We start from the raw sequence: 13,002 nt of genomic DNA on the forward strand, positions 1-13,002 counted from the left end.
AAAAACCATGGAGGAGGAATCACAATACCTGATTTTAAACTATACTACAAACCACTGTAATAAAAACAGCATGGTACTGGCAAAAAAAAAAAAAGATACATAGAGCAATGGAGCGGAATAGAAGACCGAGAAACAAGTCCACACACTTTCTCAACCAGACCCCAAAAGCACAACAAATTAAAAGGCGAATCAATACATGGGATTGCATGAAACTGAAGGGCTTCTGTTCAGCAAAGGAAACTATGAAGAACCTCAATCTAGAGCCAACAGAATGGGAGAAGATTTTTGCCACCTACACCACTGATAGAAGACTAATACCTAGAATATACAGAGAACTCAAGAAACTCAACACTAAGGAAACAAAGCATCCAATAACAAAATGGGCAAGCAAACTAAATAGACACTTCACGAAAGAAGAAATTCAAATGGCCAATAAATGCATGAAAAAATGCTCAACCTCACTGGCAGTCAGAGAGATGCAAATCAAAACTACCCTGAGATTTCACCTAACTCCAACTAGAATGGCAATCATTCAAAACACAGACAACAACAGATGCTGGCGAGGATGTGGAGAAGTGGGAACTCTAAGACATTGTTGGTGGGATTGCAAATTAGTGCCACCACTTTGGAAAACAGTATGGAGAATTCTCAGAAGAATGGGAACAAATCTACCATTTGATCCAGCAATACCACTTCTGGGTATCTACCCAAAAGAAAAGAAACCAAACTACCAAACTAATGCATATGTATCTATGTTCATAGCTGCACAATTCACCATAGCCAAACTATGGAACCAGCCAAGATGTCCATCAACAGATGAATGGATTACAAAACTGTGGGATATGTACACAATGGAATTTTACTCAGCCATTAAAAAAAAACTCAATTACATCATTTTCAGGGAAATGGATGGAACTGGAGGACATTATGCTAAGTGAGATTAGTCAGTCACAAAAAATAAGAAATCAGATGCTTTTCCTAATATGTGAGAGTTAGGGAGAATTGGGTCATAGGAGGAACTCTTGAAAAAGGAAATCCTAGACAACAATCACTTGTGCTCTTCCTTTCCAACTTGGGCCCGGCAAAATGGCTCCCGCAAAAAAGGGTGGTGAGAAGAAGGGCCGTTCAGCCATCAACGAGGTGGTGACGTGGGAGTACACCATCAATATTCACAAGCGCATCCACGGAGTGGGTTTTAAGAAGCGTGCCCCTTGGGCACTCGAGGAGATCCGGAAGTTTGCCATGAAGGAGATGGGGACTCCAGATGTGCGCATTGATACCAGGCTCAACAAAGCCGTCTGGGCCAAAGGAATCAGGCACGTTCCATATCGGATTCCTGTGTGATTGTTCAGAAAGCGGAATCAGGATGAAGACTCACCCAACAAACTTTACACCTTGGTCACCTACGTTCCCGTTACCACCTTAAAAATCTGCAGACAGTCAACGTGGATGAGAACTAACCACTGTAAGCCAAATAAAAGTTATAAAAGCTAAAAAAAAAAAGAAAAAAAGAAAAAGGAAATCCTATAGAGGAGCAAACAAGACAACCTAAAGGAGGAGAAAGGAGGGAGGAAGAGGAAAATCTCTAAAACACACAATGTACTTAAACATATCGAAGTCAACCACTAAGCCGAGCAAGGGAGGGAGGGACGGGGAGGGAATGGGATGGGAATTGGGTAGGGGTTAAATCAGTGATGTGTGCATATCTGTACACACAAGTTATTTACCCCAATATGACGTATGAATATAATGCACCAATAAAAATAAATAAATAAGTAAATAAATAAATAAATAAAGTCATCACCAGGCTGACCGGGGGCATCTGAGCACCTCGGAGAACAGGGCCACAAGCATTCCCCTAACACAGCTGCAAAGTGTCCCCAACCATGACTTAGAACCAATCTGTAAGAGCCACATCTGGGCTGCTTTAGTTTGAGTCGTTCTGTGCAGATGTTTGTTTTTATTTTTGGCGGCACTGGGGGTTGAACCCAGGGGCGTTCTACCTCTGAGGTACACCCCAGCCCTATTTTATTTTTATTTGGAAACAGGGTCTCCCTAGGTTGATGAGAGTCTCACTACTTGCCGAGGCTGTTCTCCAACCTGCGATCCTCCTGTCTCAGCCTCCCAAGTACTGGGATGAAAAGCAAGTGCCCCACGCCCAGCTCCGTGCAGATGTTTGGAGATGTGTAACTCCTACTGTTCTTTTTTTTTTTAATTTTTTACTGGTGCACTGTATTCATACATCATAGTGGGATACAAACTTTTGTAGACATACATGCACACATTGCCAGTCAACCCCCACCCGATCCCCACCCCATTCCCTCCCCATCCCTCCTTCCCATGCTTGGCTTAGTGGTTGACATCTAGTATTATAGCAATTTATCCAAAATTAAAAATGATAATCTCACATAACAGTTTCATTTGTCTGATACCAAGCTTTTGATAACATAAAGATAACATTTCAATATTTCTTTTTGCTTTCTTTCTTACCAGAGAATATTTTTTCTTTTTTTTTTTTAGGTGAAACTATCATATATTTATATATTTATTTTTCAGAAAAAAATCTATCCTAATATGGAATATGGACTCTAGATACCCAAAACGATCTTGAAAAAGAACAAAGCTAGAAGATATATATTTTCTGATTTCAAACCATATAAAGCTACAATAATTGAAACAGTGTAGTACTGTTCTAAAGGCAGATATATAAACCATTGGAGTTAAATAAAAGCCTAGAGCTAAATTCTTCCCTATATTGTCAAGTTATTTTTGACAAGGTTTCCACGAACATTTGGTGGTGGAAATAATAATCTTTTAACTAAATATTGTTGAAAAATAATACTTACATGGAAAAGAATAAAATTGGACCCTTACCTAATCCCATATACAAATATTAACTCAAAATAGATAAAAGACCTAAATATAAATCTTAAGACTATAAACTTTTAGGAGAAAATCTGGGTCATAAAACCTCACAACATTGAAATTGGCAGTGATTTCTTGGATATGATTTCAATGGCACAGGCAATAGAAGAGTATACAAACTCCCTAAAAAATAAAAAAGTATTGTATATACAAAGACAATGTAAACAGAGTTAAAAGTTACTAATAGAATGGGATAAAATATTTCCAAATGCTATATCTGAAGGTATATTAATATTCCAACTAGAAATCCTAAAAATTAACAACAATAAAGGCAAACAATACAATTTAGAGGTAGGTAAAAGACTAACATAAATAATGAATCTCCACAGATAACCAATCTTAGTTGTCTGTTGGATGGAAACTCTTGTTTCTCTGGTTCTGGTGAGTGTTACCTATTTCTTCTTTGTAGTTAATCTCTTTGAGTATTTTCTCTAGCGCTGGTTTTGAAGACATAAATTCCTTCAGTTTCTGTTTGTCATGGACGCTTCTTATTTCTCCATCTAATTTGATAGAAAGTTTTGCTGGGTAGGAAATTTTTGGCTGGAAGTTGTTTTCTTTCAGAGTTTGGAATATGCTACTCCAAGCCCTTCTGGCTCTCATGACTTGGTTTGGGAAGTCTGGAGTGATTCTAATTGGTTTGCCTCTGAATGTCAGTTGGCCCTTTGTTTTTGTTGCCTTTAAGATTCTCTGCTTGGCTTCCACATTGGTCATTTTGACAATTATGTGGCGTGGGGATCCTCTTCTCCGATCCTGTCTAAAGGGAGTTCTATAAGTTTCCTGGACCTGTGTATCAACCTCTTGCTCTATGTTTGGAACATTTTCTGCTATTGCTTCCTTGAAGAGATTGTTGATCCCTTGGGTTTCACTTTCTTTTCCCTCCTCTATTCCAATTATTCTTAGGTTAGCTCTCTTAAAATGGGCCCATATTTCTTCAATGTCAGATTCCTGCTGTTGGATATTTTTTTCTAGATTAGAAACTATGCGTTCATTTTTGGAATGATCATCTTCTAAGAGCGAGATTCTGTTCTCCATGTGGTCTCATCGGTTGTTCATGCTTTGAATTGAGGCCTTTACTTCATTAATTGCATCCTTTATCTCTTTTTGGCTCTCTCTGAGTTCTTTTCGAAGCACCTCTATTATTTCTACAGTTATTTTCCTGATTTGATCTTCTAGAAATCTCTGATTTTCTGTTTTATCGGGTTCTGATGTTGTGGGGTTGTGGGCATTCATTGCTCCAGTGTTATTCCTCTTTCCCATGATTTCGGAAGTTTGTGCCTTCTCTGGGTTCTTCCCTTGGGTCACTATGACTTCACTTAAGGTGCTCTGGATCTTGAGTCTGTAGTATCTCTGACCCCACTACTCCTTTACTGGGTTGTATCACAGAGTCTCCGACCCAGGGTGTCAATAGAGGCTGCTTTAGACTATGGGGGGTGCCAGATTGCACGTTCTCCTATGGTGTGATATCTCTGCCACCACCACTCACCCTTTGGGTCAAGTCCCAGGGAGTACAATACTGGGATTTCTCCTCTGGGGCCCGCAATTTGATTCACTGTTCTCGAGTACGCAGATGTAGCTAGCTATACTGGAATCGGTGAAGTCACTGCTGCTGCCGCCGGTGGCAATATGGCGCTGCTGCCACGCCCTCGGCCGTGAGGCTGGCGTATTTTTTCTTCTCTGGTTTTGAGTTCCACTCTGCGTCCCTGCAGCGTGTGCTGAGCTCAGCCACTGGGAGCTTTAGATGCTCCCTGCGCCAAAAGATCCCGCCTGACTGTTCCACAACGGCTCACCTCGGCTTGCTGTAGCCGTCCGGTGAATTCGCCACTGCTGCCGCGTCCTTGGGTGTGAGGCCAGTGTATCTCATCTGTGGCTCTGAGCTCTGTTCTCAGTCCGCTTTCTCTCTGGAGCCTGGTGATTTTTTTTGTTTCTCTGGTGATGGTGTTTTCTGGCTATGAAAGGCACTGATTTTGTGGTAATGGAGATTGGTTGTTAGCGGGGCTCTTAAGCCCTGCTTTTCTCAGCCGCCATCTTCCCAGAAGTCTCCTATTGTTCTTTTGCTGGACTGTTGTGGGCGCCCACGGGGCCAGGCTCAGGGCCTAGGGGCCCAGCTTGGCGGCCTCCAGCTGGAGTCTGCGAAGGCCGCTCACGGCTTCCTCCTCAAGTCAGAGAGACTAGAATCAAGGCAGGCTGGCTATCTCTATTATTTAAGTCAGTTCCCACCCCCAACTCCCACCTTTTTTGTCTTAAATAAATACATAGTTCAGTTGTTCAAATGCCAAAAAGAAAGAGCCTTCAGTCGTGAGATGAACAGTCACTTTAGGGCGCTCTTTATAAAGTTCAAATGGCAGGCTTCCTCCAAACACGCCCACCGCCGCCCTGGCGGCCTGGGCTGCCCTCTGGCTCCCACCGAGTCAGGCTACACACCCAGGCTCCAGCTCACAGGACGAACCGCTCTCTAACCTTGGGCACACGCAAGGGCCTTCGCCTTGCACACTCTGTTATGGCTTGGATTAGCTTGGCACTGGGGATGGAACCAGGGGCATTCTACCTCCACCTACACCAGCAGCTTTTTCACTTTGTGGTTATTTTTAATTTTTTTTTTTTTTTTTTTTTTTAGGTAGTGGGGATTGAACCCTGGGGCATTCTACATTTAACCTACAAATCCAGCCTTATTTTTTTATTTACTTATTTTTGTGGTACTGGGGACTGAACCCAGGGCATTCTACCTTGGAGCTACACCCCCAGCCCTATTTTGTATTCTTTGTTTGGGAAGCAAGGTCTCACTAAATTGTGGATTGTCTCACTAAGTAGCTGAGGCTGTCTGTCAACCGTGATTCTCAGATCTCAGCCTCCTGAATGCTGGGATTACAAGCATGAGCCACCACACCAGGCTTTTATTCTTTATTTTGAAATAGGGTCTCACTGAGTTGCAAAGGGCCTCACTAAGTAGCTGAGGCTGTCCTCAAACCGTGATCCTCCTGTCTCAGCCTCCCAAATGCGGGGATTACAAGCGTGCGCCACCACGCCCGCCTTCCAGCCTTTTCTAATGCATCCTCCCTCCTGAAGTACAAGAAGGACATTTCACAAGCCCTCAGCAGCTAGGGCTTTGCAGCAGAATCTGCTGTCTGGCTTGGTGGTGAGGTCCAGTAATCCCAGTACTTGAGAGGCTGACATGGGAGGATCACAGGTTCAAAGACACCCCTAGGCAAGTAGTGAGACCCTCGGCAAGGTAGCAGGACCCTGTGTCAAAAACAAAAAATAAGCCAGGCATGGTGGGGCACGCTTGTAATCCCAGCATTCGGGAGGGTGAGACTAGAGGATTGCAGTTTGCGGACAGCCTCAGCTACTTTGTGAGGCCCTCCACAACTTAGTGAGACCCAGTTTCAAAATAAAGAATAAAAAATAGGGCAGGGGTCGTAGCTCAGAGGTCAAATGCCCCTGGGTTCCATCCCCAGTCCTGCAAAAATAAATAAATAAATAAATAAATAAATAAATAAATAAATAAAATTTTAAAATATATAAAATTGGACTGGGTAGAAAAAATAAAAAATAAAATTGTAGCTCCGAGGTAGAATGCCTGTGGGTTGAATCCCCACTACCACCTTCCCACACACACAACTATGACCATTACTACTAATAATAATGTTCTGCTAGTTTGATGCTCTTATGCAAGATCCGGGTTTAGAGAGGACTTCAGAGTGAGCAGGCCTGAGTCCCGGCTGCGGGTGCTCTGTGGCTGAGCCAGGCTGGTTCGTTACCAGCTGCTCCAGGGGAGGCTTCCGGGCTTCACACACTGCTTGCCGAAACCCTGGGACCCAGTTGGCGGTGGCCTCTGGAGCTGGAGGCTCAGCACAGAATCTGCTCCATCGCCTCTCCTGGAAATGAATACTACAGGTGATCTCTCTTCCTAGCTACTTAGCAAGGCCCTTTGCAGCTCAGTGAGACCCTGTTTCAGAATAAAGAACAAAGCTGGGCATGGGGGTGCACGCTTGTAATCCCAGCATTTGGGAGGCTAAGATAGGAGGACCGTGGTTTGAGGACAGCTTCAGGTACTTAGTGAGGCCCTTTGAAACTCAGTGAGACTCTGTTTCAAAATAAAGAATAAGAAATAGGACTAGGGGTGGAGCTTGAAGGCAGAATGCCCCTGGGTTCCATCCCCAGTCCTGAAAAAAAAAAAAAAAAAAAGAAGAAAGATAAAAGGGAAATAATTATTTTTGGCTCACCCTGGAAAGGTAAAATAACTTGAAACTCAAAAATTCCAGCCAGGAGAAGCAGGATGGAGACAGCTGGAATTCTTTCCAGAAACTGTAGTTGGGAAAAAAAAAAAAAAAAAAAGGCATCTGAAGACAAGGTCGGTCTGCAGCTGTTGGCCAGGCCTGCTGGAAATAGGATCAGCTGGAGCACAGAAGGCAGGCATCTCCTGGGAATGGGGCAGGGCGGAGCATCCATCTAAGCCCTGCTGGGGACCACGAGCCAGCCGCGAGGCTCCTGCCCCAGGACCTTCCCCTGGGGCACCTCACGGTCACAGATGTGGAGTTGCCAACAGCCAAGGCTCACAGGGACAGGAGCAGCCTCAGTCCCGGCTCACGGCCTCCGAGGCCGAGGCCGCCGCGCTGTGCTGTTGGTTTGCATCTGCTGCGCCCTGGGCACCACTGTCTTCAGCAGCTACCACTTGAGGCAAAGGATTTCTGCGGCTTGCTTTCTTTTCTTCTTCTACTTTTATTTTTTAATTAATTAATTAATTAATTAATTTATTTATTTTGGTACTGGGGGTGGAACCCAGGGGCCTTCTACCTCTGGGATATACCTCCCACCTATTTTCTATTATTATTTATTTATTTATTTTTATTTTATTTATTTATTTATTTATTTAGGGTGGTACTGGGGTTCCTGGAAACCCTTCTACCTCCGGGCTACACTCCCAGACCTATTATTTTTTATATTTTTATTTGGAAGCAGGGTCTCTTAAGCCAGTGCGGCTGGCTTCGAACCTGTGCGATCCTCCTGTCTCTGCCTCCCAAGTGCGGGGATTACAAGCGTGCCCACCACACCCAGCCTATTTTCTATTTTATTTGGAAAGAGGGTCTCACTAAGTAGCTGAGGCTGGCTTTGAACCTGTGCGATCCTCTTCCATCAAGTACTGGGATTACAAGCGCGTGCCACCACACCCGGCTTCTTTCTCTCTCTCTCTCTCTCTCTCTCTCTCTCTCTCTCTCTCTCTCTCTCTCTCTCTTTCTTTCCTTCTTTCTTTCTTACCTTCTTTTGTGGTACTAGAAATTGAACCCAGGGCATTCTACTTCCAAGCTATACACTGGCCCTATTTTTAACTCTTCATTTTTTTGGTGGTACTGGGGATGGAATCCAGGGGCTTTCTACCTCCGGGCTACACTCCCAGACCTATTTTATATTTTATTTGGAAACAGGGTCTCTTAAGCCAACTGAGGCTGGCTTCAAACCTGCACGATCCTCCTGTCTCCGCCTCCCAAGCGCAGGGATTACAAGCATGTGCTACCACGCCCGGCTTTTTAACTCTTTATCATGAAACATGGTCTCACTAAGTTGTGAAGGGCCTCACTAAGTAGATGAGGCTGGTCTCAAACCTGCGATCCTCCTGTCTCAGACTCCCAAGTACTGGGATTACAAGTGTGTGCCCCATGCCTGGCTTCTGGGGTGTTTTTAGATGCACCTTTGATATCTTTTGGCAATCATTATTTATTCTGTGCTGCTTACGCAGGAGGATGGTGTTTTTTGGTTCCCGTTTCCACCACTGTGACCAAAAATACCTGACATGAAGAACTTAGAGGAGGGAAAGCTGGTTGGGCCACCGTTCCAGAGGTGCAGTCCAGAGCCGGCCGACTCCAGGCGGCCGTCAAGGCGGCAGGGGGCGGTGGAGGAGAGCCGGGCTCCACACGGTGGTGGCCCGGACACCTCTGAACCTTGCTGCACCGCTCAGAGGAGACTCGTGGGACGTTCCAGGTGAGGTGTGCACCGTCGGTCACCAGGCACGGCGCCTAAGCTGAAGTTGGATCTCCACCTCCGCCAGCCTCCCGCCTGAGCCTCCCCTTCCCCGGTTTCTATTGCAAGACACCGACGGTGGCCAACTCCCAGGCGGCTGCTCAGCCCCTGTGTGGGGCCTGGAAAGCTGGTCTCCAGAGGTCGTGCGGGATGGGGAGCCTCACGGGTGGGGATCTGCTGCTGCCTGCGTGGATGCCCGCCACCGCAGGGGTGATGGGAGGGAACTGGGCGGCTGCCAGAGCTGGCTTGGGCGACCACACACTCGTCGACACAGCCCTGGAGAGCGCCAGCCAAAAGATCACAACAGGCTTGGACGTTTACGTAACAAGCACCGTTCTGGGAGCGTGGGATAAACATGTGGATAGAGCGCAGAGAAAATGAGTGTTAGCTAAGACTATGTAAGCTGGCGGTGCCCCGCGGGCTGCTGGAGGCAGAGAGAGGTGTGGGGAGGTCTGCACTTCAGGAAGACCTGAAGCTGTTCCCGTATTTAATTTTATTTTTGGTACTGGGGTTTGAACCCAGGACCAGAATACCTCTAGACTACACCCCAAAATCCTTTTTATTTTTTCTTTTGAAACAGGGCCTCAGTAAGTTGCTGAGGGCCTCACTAAATTGCGGAGTCTGCCCTCAAACCTGTAATCCTCTTTCTCAGCCTAAATACTGGAATTATAGGCATCAGCTACCACACCCAAGTTGTTCTTTTTTTTTTTCTTTTTTTCTTTTTTTGTGGTATAAGAGATTGAATCCAGGGGCATTCTACCTCTAAGCTATACCCCAGTCCGATTTTATTATTTATTTTGAAACAGGGTCTCAATAAGTTGCAGAGGATTTCACAAGTTACTGAGGTTAGCCTCAAACCTGTGATCCTCCTGTCTCAGCCTCCCAAGTACTGGGATTAAAACTATGTGCCACCATCTCTGGTTGTGTGTGTGTGTGTGTGTGTGTGTGTGTGTGTGTGTGTGTTTTAACCAGGTCAAGCTGAGTGTAGTGGCACACTTTTGTAATCCCAGTACTTGGGAAGCTGAGACAGGAGGACTGCAGGTTCATAGCCAGCCTTAGCAACTTAGCAAGGCCCTCAGCAACTTAGTGAGACCCTGCTTCAAAATAAAAAATAAAATAGGATTGGGAGCGTAGCTCAAAGGTAGAATGTCCTTGGGTTGAATCCCCAGTACAACACACACACACACACACACACACACACACACACACAGCAACAACAGGTGCACATTTGCACCTAAGAGACATTTACAAATTATTTATGACCAGCCAGAATCCTAGAGCAAATAACAGAAATCAACCTGGGCGCTGGCGTCGGGACTGGATTTGAAGGTGCCATCCGCGCACTGATTCTACTGTTTCTTACCGCTTTGCTTGGGATCACCGGGCGGAGAGCAGTCTGGGCCTCAAGGTGGCCGGTGGGGCGGGGCAGCAGGAGCAGGCCTCTGTTTGTGAAGCAGTGGTCTCCACCCTGAGAACGCCCTCTGGGAGAGAACTACGCCAGGCCTGGTCGGGGCAGCCCAGGCACACACTGCTGGATTAATTAATTGTGCTGGTAAGAGTGGCCACCTGTGAGCCTATCAACTTCAGTCACTCTACCTCAAGCTACACTCCCAGGTCTTTTTTGTTTGTTTGTTTTGAAACAGAGTCTTGCTAAATCGCTGAGGCCTCAAGCCTATGATCCTCCTGCCTCGGCCTCCCACGTGCTGAGATTACAGGTGCACACCCTTGTGCAAGCTGTGAGGCCATTTCAACTTCACCGCAGTCTCTTCTTTGGGCAGAATTAGGGGCAGAGAAACAATGGGAAGGCGGGCATGGCATGGTGGCACACACTTACAATCCCAGCACTTGGAGGCTGAGACAGGACTGTAAGTTTGAGGACAGCCTCCACAAGTAGTGAGACTCTCGTCAACCTAGTGAGACCCTGTTTCCAAATAAGAAATAAAATCGGGCTGTGGGGGTAGAGCTCGAAGGTAGAATACCTTTGGGTCCGATCCCCACCCTCGCCAAAATAATATAAAATAATAAAAACAAGGGAAGAGAGAGAGCAAAGACTTTGTCCTGAGGCCGTGGGGCCTCCTGCCCAGCAGAGGACGTGAATCTCTGCTGTCTTCTGAGCGGCCGCGGGACACAGATACTACAATCCAGGCAGCCGAGCGCGGGCGAGAACTGAGCAGCAGCTTCCAAGCAGAAAGCCGGAGTGGGAGCCGGGGCGTCGTGGCCCCGGGAGGGCAGGCCCCAGGACCTTGACCAGGGCTTGAGCCAGAAAGGACTGCGGATTGGAACTCGATGGTTCCGCGTGGTGGCGGGAAACAGGAAGCGGGAGGTGTGGAACAGGAAAGGAATGTTGGCTTATCCCCAGGTGGCTTGGAGCTCTTGAAAGACCCAGAGGCAAAGGGATTTGTGCTTGGACAAAGGCTGGCTGCTGGAGGGGATCTGCGAGGGTGCGAGGGGCTAGAGTAGAAAACCAGGTGGGCGGAGATGCTGTGAACAAAGGCAGTGGGTGCCCTAGGGATGGAGGCACCTGAGTGCCTTCCCAGTACTTGGGAGCTGACCCAGGAGAATCGCAGGTTCGAGGCCAGCCTCAGCAAATTACTGAGGCCCTCCACAACTTGGCAAGATCCTGTTTCAAAATAAAAAAACTAAAAGGGCTGGGGGTGTAGCTCAGAGGTAGAATGTTCCTGGGTTCCATCCCCAGCATTAAAAAGAAGAGAAAAGAAAGGAAAAGAAAAGAAAAGAAAGAAATAAGGACTGTTGGTCTCACCTGGCCCACCAAGGCAGAGGTGAGCGGTTTCAGATAAACAGCCATCCAGGGTCTTGATACCTCAGGTGGGTGGCCCTGGCCCTGCAGGATACTCCAAGCAGATACGGTACCAGCCAGGGGGCAGCTGCAGTCCGCGGTAAGCCCTGTGGGGGAGGGGTCCCACCGAGATGGAGGGCAAGAGGAAGGCCTAGAAATACACAGGAATCCAGAGTGTGGGGTGCAGGATAAAGAAACCCCCTCACCCCCAGAAAGAGGAGGAAGAACGGGGTGCCAGGTGGACCCGGCGCAGCGTCGGCTCCCTTCTGGGCGGCTCGCTGGGCTGAGTGTGTGCGCCTCGGTTGTTCCTGGAGCCTGGTTGTCCACGGACCTGTGAGCAGCGGCTGATCACCCGCCTCGCTTTCCAAGAATGGGGTTCCCCTCGCCTCTCCATGAATGCACCGCCATTATCCCTGCTCTGGGTTCTCTGTCTCTCGGTCTGTCTCTCTCCCGTAATATACTGTTCCTGGTGTACGGTAGTAATGCATCACAGTGAGGCTCGGAGTTTAGGGACAGACACAGCGCGGGGTGTCTCCCTGCAGGTCGCTCGTCCTCCTCCCATCTCGTACCCGCCTTTGGCATGGGTGTTGACAATCGCGTCTGAGCATGCAGTATCATTTGAACTGTTTCCTCCATCCGGTTTCCCCTCCCTAGACCCACCCGGCCCCCTGCAGTCTCCTCTCTTCCTGTGTCTGAAGTTTCTTTTTGTTCCCAATTTCTATCTGCTACCTATGAGAGAAAACATAGCTTGGCTTTTCTAAGACTGGCTGATCTCTTAGCTCAACGTTCCTGCAAATGACATATGTGTTCTTCTTTACAGCCGAGCACAATTGCATCGTGCATCTAGACACAGCTGCATAATTCTTTCACCTGCTGACAGACACCAGGCCGGTCCAGTTGGCTGTTGTGAACTGACTCTTGTGACTCTAATTCCTTTGAAAGCTCCCGAGGGGTGGTCGGGCTGGGTCCTGGGGGGTCCATCCCAGGCCTCTGAGGACCCTCTACATGACCTCCATCGCGGCTGCTCCCACCGGCGGTGTATAAAGTTCCCGTGGCCCACACCCTCGCCAGCATTTGGTAGTGCTTGTGTTGACTGCCGTTCCAACTGGAATCCCAGTGCAGCGTTATTGCGTATTTCCTCCATGGCGAACGATGTGGAACATTTTTTCATATATTTACTGGCCATTTGTATTTCTTCTTTTGTGTAGTGTCTATTCAGCTCAGGCTCCCATTTTTTTGGTTTGGGTGATTCGGTGTTAATTTTTCTT

General features: G+C 47.2%; 1 pseudogene across 1 annotated transcript; it reads left to right on the forward strand.

The window, feature by feature from the left end:
- Window positions 1-1,062: 1,062 nt before the first annotated feature.
- LOC308277661 (large ribosomal subunit protein eL31-like) lies at window positions 1,063-1,460 on the forward strand (annotated as a pseudogene). Its single transcript has one exon. The product of its transcript is annotated as a large ribosomal subunit protein eL31-like (transcript).
- The last annotated feature ends 11,542 nt before the right edge of the window (window positions 1,461-13,002 follow it).

This window comes from Muscardinus avellanarius, assembly GCF_963383645.1.
Source record: "Muscardinus avellanarius genome assembly, chromosome: 20".
NCBI lineage: Eukaryota > Metazoa > Chordata > Mammalia > Rodentia > Gliridae > Muscardinus > Muscardinus avellanarius.